This window comes from Nicotiana attenuata, unplaced genomic scaffold, assembly GCF_001879085.1.
Source record: "Nicotiana attenuata strain UT unplaced genomic scaffold, NIATTr2, whole genome shotgun sequence".
NCBI lineage: Eukaryota > Viridiplantae > Streptophyta > Magnoliopsida > Solanales > Solanaceae > Nicotiana > Nicotiana attenuata.
The window spans coordinates 139,321-146,373 of NW_017672494.1; positions in this window are offsets into that span (position 1 = coordinate 139,321).

Here is a 7,053-nt window from a genome sequence, read left to right on the forward strand (position 1 = left end):
TATAAGTTTCACAGAGGATTGCTCTAAAAATAAAAATAGCAACAACAGCGGGGTGTGGTTCAAGGTGGTGATGGAAACCAAGTTGGAGATATTGATTATTATGGTGTGCTCAAAGAAATAATAGAACCAGAATATACAGGTTGGCCATATAAGAAATTGATACTCTTTAGATGCAAGTGGTTTGACCCAAATCCAACAAGAGGTACAAGAGTACACAACCAATACAACATAATTGAGGTTAATCATACGAGGGAGTATGATCGCTATGATCCTTTCATAATTGCACATAATGTTAGGCAAGTGTATTATGCTCCTTATAATAAGTCCGATTGGTGGATTGTAATAAAAACTAAGCCTGTAGGTAGGGTGAAAGTCGAGAATGTGTTAGATGTTGCATATCAAAACGATATCTCCAGTGTTCACCAAATAGTGGACGAACTTTTAGAAAATGATTTAGAACATCCTAAACACATATTGGAAGAATTCGATATAAATGAAGTAACAATCATAGAAAACGAGGAAGAAGAATCAACTGATGAAGCTCAAACTAGTGAGGAAGAAGAATTCTCGGACGAGGAACAATACGTCGATGAGCTTTAAAAAGTTGGTTTCTTTAGTAACTCTCATTTATATCTAGTTTCTTATATGTTTCAATCTAAATATGTATTATATTATGCAGATGACAGGCAAGGTTCGAGGTAACAATGACCCTACTGGTTCTCGGGGTCGACAAAAGGCTAGGAAACCAAAGAGGAGGGTAGAAGATAATACTCTATATTTTCCACCCTCTTCAGAGATGCCTATGCCTATGTCTTATCCTCCACCCCAGGGATATTCTGAGATGCCACAGCATCACGAGCCCTACACCTTCGTGCAGACACCAGGTCTTTCATCACAGGGCCATAGGACTATACGTCCGGCATACAGTCCAGCCGCCTCACGACCACGTGGATCGCAAACATCTGCATCGCATGGATCGCATCCATCCATGTCACATCCACATGGATCATAACCATCAGTGTCACAGCCACTCGGGTCACATCCACTCGGGTCACAGCAATCAGTATCACAGCCATCAGTATCACAGCCACTTGCGGTCCATCCAGCTATGTCGCAGTCACAGGGTTCGCAGCCATCTTCATCAGCGACTCCATCTATTTTAGGCCTTCGCCTGCGAGATAATAGCTCTGACCCCCTACACCTTCCACACATGCCTCTGATATACATGCTTCGGACGGTGATGTTGATGATGACGAGGAGGTGCATTATGATCAGTATGGCAGGATCATCATAGTCCCTGAGGGTGATGGGTATGAGTTATTTGTTATTTTACGTTTATTGTTTTGTACAGTTTGTACTAAGATATTAATGTGTGTTTTTTGTTAAATTGCAGGTTCATCCCGAGTAATATTACTACGAGGATAATCACCAAAGCCACCAGAAAGCTTTATGATGGCCCTTATGCGACTTGGAGTGAATTCCCATTCTCGCTGAAGGAACAAATTTTCAATCAATTTAAGGTATAAATATTCTTTTAAGCAGTATAATTATTTATATTTATGATATTTTCATATAATATTTAACTTTTGAAATACAGAGCAAGTGTGTATGGGAACACCGCTATAGCGCGAAAGTGGCTGCAAATTTTCATTACAAAGCTTGCAAGCAGTTGTCGCATAGTTTCTCCAAAGCTAGAAAGTTGAACCAGAAGCCTGACTGGTCTCTTCAAAATTTGTGGGAGGATTTGCGAAGGCAATGGCTTGCCGCAAAGTTCTTAGAGAAGAGCGAAAAAGGAAAGAAAGCTCGCGCATCTGAGAAGGAAGGCTCCTTGCACACTGGAGGTGCGATCAGCCTAGGGACAATAAAAAGAAGATTGGTACGTAATTGCTTAATTTATTTTAATTTTCAAAGTATATCTATTCTGTTTATTAACTAAAATTTATGAGTTTTCAGGAAAAGAAGTTGGGGCATCCAATGAACCAAGATGAGCTATTCAAGGAGACTCATATTGTAAAGAAGAAGAAAGAGACGGATCAAGAAAGGTAGGTCGAGGGCCGAGCCTCGACTGTACATGTAAGTTTTCACTTTTCATTAAGTATTTTGATTTACTTTTATATAAATTTTGAAATACTAATTCAATGTAATTTTTCTTATAGGGTCGCTTCACAGCTGACATGGAGGAATTCTTACGCAATCACCCACCTAATGAGTCGGGAGAGCCAATCCAACCTTCGGACGAGGATGCTGAAAGAATATGATGGATGCTGCTGGCGATCCAAAATAGGGGAAGGTATACGTGCTTCCTACTAAGAAATTACATCGCTATAAGTGTGGAATGCAAGGAATAGGGACTTCCTCGCAAGGAGAGAAACTTGATTAGGAGATCCTCTCGGCTATGCGGGAGACTGTGACAAAGCTCACATCCGAGCTAGAAGCGGCCAAGGAAAGAGAAAAGCTTAGAGATGCTCAGTACATTGGTATGCAAGCTCAGCTCAAAAATCTCCTAGCTTCTGGAGCTTTTCCGATTCCCCGGTCTCGTGAGTCATCGCCAGAGGCTCGACTTGAATGTGAGCGTTCCTTCCGTCCTCCCCGTGCTCGTTTATCACGACCCGGATTTCCCACCCTCGAGAGTCGTGATGGTGCCTACTAATGTGAGATAGGCAAGCCAATTATTTGAACAATTTACCTTTTTACCCATTTTATAATCATTTACAATTGCGAAGTAATAACATTTAACCAGCGGAATTTAACATAAGCGGAAGAAATACAATAGGCTATCTAAACATGAATATCTAATACAACTGTTTGAGTCTCCACTACCCAGAACTAGTGTCACAGTTTCACAGACGGTCTAAGAACACTACAAATAAAGGTCTGAAAGAAATAAATACAACACTGTCTTTGGAAAGGCATGAAAGAAACAGGAATAGTAGATGGAAGGAGACGCCAAGGCTTACGGACGCCTGCAGGACTACCTCGAGTCGCCTGATGAACAAGAATCAGCAATCTCACTGCCGTACGAAGTCTACAACACTGGGGTCTGCACAAAAGAGTGCAGAGTGTAGTATCAGCACAACCGACCCCATGTGTTGGTAAGTGCCTAGCCTAACCTCGGCGAAGTAGTGACGAGGCTAGGACCAGACTACCAAATAAACCTGTGCAGTTATATAATATACAGCGGAAAGTAAAGCAGGAATAAGCAAGTAAAGGTGGGGGGGAGAAACATACTGCGGGGGGTATACCGGTAGTAACAGTAAATCCAGAGTAACAGTCTAAGGGCAGCTTAGAATTCACAGCAAAACAAAAGAATCTAATATCCGAACTAAACACGCTTGTATCAATAATTATTGCGGCGCGCAACCTGATCCCAATATATATAACAACACTGTTGCGGCGTGCAACCCGATCCATATCATTTATCATTATTGCGGCGTGCAATCCGATCCACATATAATATTGTTGCGGCGTGCAATCCGATCCACATATAATATTGTTGCGGCATGCAACCCGATCCACATATAATATTGTTGCGGCGTGCAACCCGATCCACATATAATGTTGTTGCGGCGTGCAACCCGATCCACATATAATGTTGTTGCGGCGTGCAACCCGATCCACATATAATATTCACAATCATAACGAGAGTCTTGATAAGGGATCAATAAGGTCTACACTATCCCGTCAAGGGATTCGACAGCATAAGTAATTACTTCCCGGCGAGGGAGAAATAGCTATAACCAAACTTGTTACAACATCTAACTACCTCAGCTATAACCAAACTTGTTCCAACATCTAACTACCTCAGCTATAACCAAACTTGTTCCAACATCTACCTACCTCAGCTATAACCAAACTTGTTCCAACATCTAACTACCTCAGCTATAACCAAACTTGTTCCAACATCTAACTACCCAAGCTATAACCAAACTTGTCACAACATCTAACTACCTTAGCTATAACCATAATCCTTACCCAACACAAAGAATCATCAAACTAAGCATCCGTAATATCAATTAAGAACACAATGCAAGGGAACCACAACTCAACAATAGCCCGACAAGGGGGCAACATAATGATCTCTCCTCTTTCTCACTTTACTTTACAATTCACTTTACAACTCGAACCAATGCTCTAGAGGTTCAATTGTCACTTATACTTTCACAATTCGTTATACAGCTTGAGCCAACGCTCCTCAATGTTCATAGGTCACAATTCTTTCCACAAACTTTACATAACAATAGAAACCTTCACCAAGGCATGAATAATACAACGAAATCATTGAAATCACAATATAAGACTCACGGTCATGCTCGACACCAATGTATAGATACTCGTCACCATGCCTATACGTCGTACTTAACAAGAAACAAATAGCAAATAGGACACAACTCATAATCCCTCAAGCTAAGGTTAGACCAAACACTTACCCCGAACTTTCACGGCCAACTCAATCCTCAAATACCGCCTTTCCTTTCGAATTTGGCTCCAAATCAATTGTATCTATACATAATCGACTTAATAACATCAATAATTGCTCAACAATCCCATTCCAATACTTAATTATAGCTTTCTAATCATTCTTCCTAAAAAGTCAAAAATTGACCCCGGGGCCAGCTTGGTCAAAACACGAGGGTCGGACCAAAACCCGATCACCCATTTACCCACGAGCCCGAATATATAATTAGTTCCAAAATTTGACCCCAAAATGAGGTCTAAATCATAAATATATAAAAATCCCTAACTCTACCCAAATCCCTAATTTTCTACCCTTAATCACATGATTTAAGCATAGAAATCTGATGTTTGTTAATGGAAATTAAAGAAAATGAGTCTAAGATTACATACCCACGAATTGGTGGTGAAATCCCCTTTCAAAAATTGCCCAATTTGGAGTTGAAAAGAAGAAGTTATGAATTTTTAGTGAAATCCCGCAATGGCTACTGTTCTGGTCTTTTAAAATAACTGGGCGAATTTACTCATCGCGTTCGCGATGAGTTAGGCCTGTTAGGGCTTCGCGTTCGCGGAGAAGAAACGCCTCGAGCCCTCGCGTTCGCGTCCAAGTGGTCGCGTTCGCGTAGGGTATAGCACCCCTCCCCCTGCCCAGGCTATTAGCCTTCGCGTTCGCGTGGCCAGGACCGCGTTCGCGAAGGGAAGACCCCCCAATGCCACGCGTTCATGACCTGGGTTACGCGTTCGCGTAGAAGGAATTTCCTTCAGCAAAAATTAACACATCGCGTTCGCAAGGGTCCTCCCGCGAACGCAAAGAAGGAAAAAAATCAGAATTCCAACAGCTGAAAACCTGCAACTTTTTAATAGTTTAAAACCTTCCGAAACTCACCCGAGCCCTCGGGGCTCCTAACTAAACATACGTACTAACTCAAAAACACCATATGAACTTATCCGTGCGATCAAATCGCCAAATTAACATCATTAACATCGAATTAAACCTCAAAATCATTGAATTATTTCAAACTTCTTAAAACATCAAATTGTGCAATTTAGGTCCGAATCACGTCAAACGGATTCCGTTTCTTACCAAATTTCACAGAATTATCTTAAACCACATATAAGACCTGTACCGGACGCGGGAACCAAAATACGGGCCCGATACCAACATGTTCTGGTCAAAATTCATTTCCAAATCCTTTAAACAATTTCAGAAAACAATTTTTCTTTAAAAATTTATTTATCGAGCTTGGGACCTCGGAATTCGATTCCGGGCATACGCCCAAGTCCCATATTTTCCTAAGGACCCTCCGGGACCGTTACATCACGGGTCCGGGTCCGTTTACCTAAAATATTGATCGAAGTTAAATTAATTCATTTTATAGTCAAAGTTTATCATTTTTCATAGATTTTCTCATTTAAGCTTTCCGGCTACGCGCTCGGACTGCGCACGCAAAACGAGGCAAGGCTAAAAGAGGTTTTTAAGGCCTCGGAACACAGAATTCAATTTAAAAGCAAGTGATGACCTTTTGGGTCATCACATCGTTCCTCCCGTCCTCCCCGTGATCGTTCTTCCCGTCCTCGACAAGTAGACCCTTCTGTATACCGTCTTGTTGATGAATGTTCATCAGACGGTGATGATAATGATGTTGTACAAAACACTCCTTGACTTTTATATACATTGAACTAGACAAATAGAACCGGTTTTGATCTAGGTGTAATAAACGTTAACTTAGTTTAATTTGTTAGTTCTATTGAACTTTAATTTGTTGGTTTTAATGTGTTTTTTGAATTGTGTTGTTGTTGTTGTGGTGGTGGTGGTGGTGGTGGTGTTGTTGGGTTGCTGTGGAGATTTTGGTATTGAAATTGTAGTTTATGAATTGAATTATATTGTTATTTAGGGATTTTGGTATGCTGGCAGGTGGTGTAGCTGCCAAAACAGGCAGTTTCTGCCAAAATTATACCCAGAAAAGAGACCAACTTTGGTCGCTTTTCTATTTTAAAAAAATATTTTCTGGGCAATAGCGACCAAGGTTGGTCGCTAATTAACCCAGATTTTCTAAAAAGCGACCAACTTTGGTCGCTATTCTATTAAAAAAAATCTGGAAATTAGCGACCAATTTTGGTCGCTTATGTTTAAAAAAAATTATAAAAATTATAAAAATAAAAAAAAGCGACCAACTTTGGTCGCTATTTTCCAGATTTTAAAATATAATATTTGGTTTACAGACCAAAGTTGGTCGCTATATTTTGAATACTAATAAATAAATAAAAAAACGTAATTTAAATATAGAGACCAACTTTGGTCGCTAAATTTATAGTATTAAAATATTAAAGCGACCAAAGTTGGTCGGTATATTGTTTACCGGAATATTTGGTCCTTTTACCTTAGAGACCAAAGTTGGTCGCTAATTAGCGACCAACTTTGGTCTCTAAGGTAAAGGGACCATCAAAATAGCGACCAAGCCAATTTGGACGCTTTTTGGTCGCTTTGACTTGTAAGCGACCAACTATGGTCGCTTTTTGTGGTCGCTTTTTCCGAATTTCTAGTAGTGCTCTAATAATCATATTTTATCATTTGTCCTACTTTTTTATGATAGCTCTGCA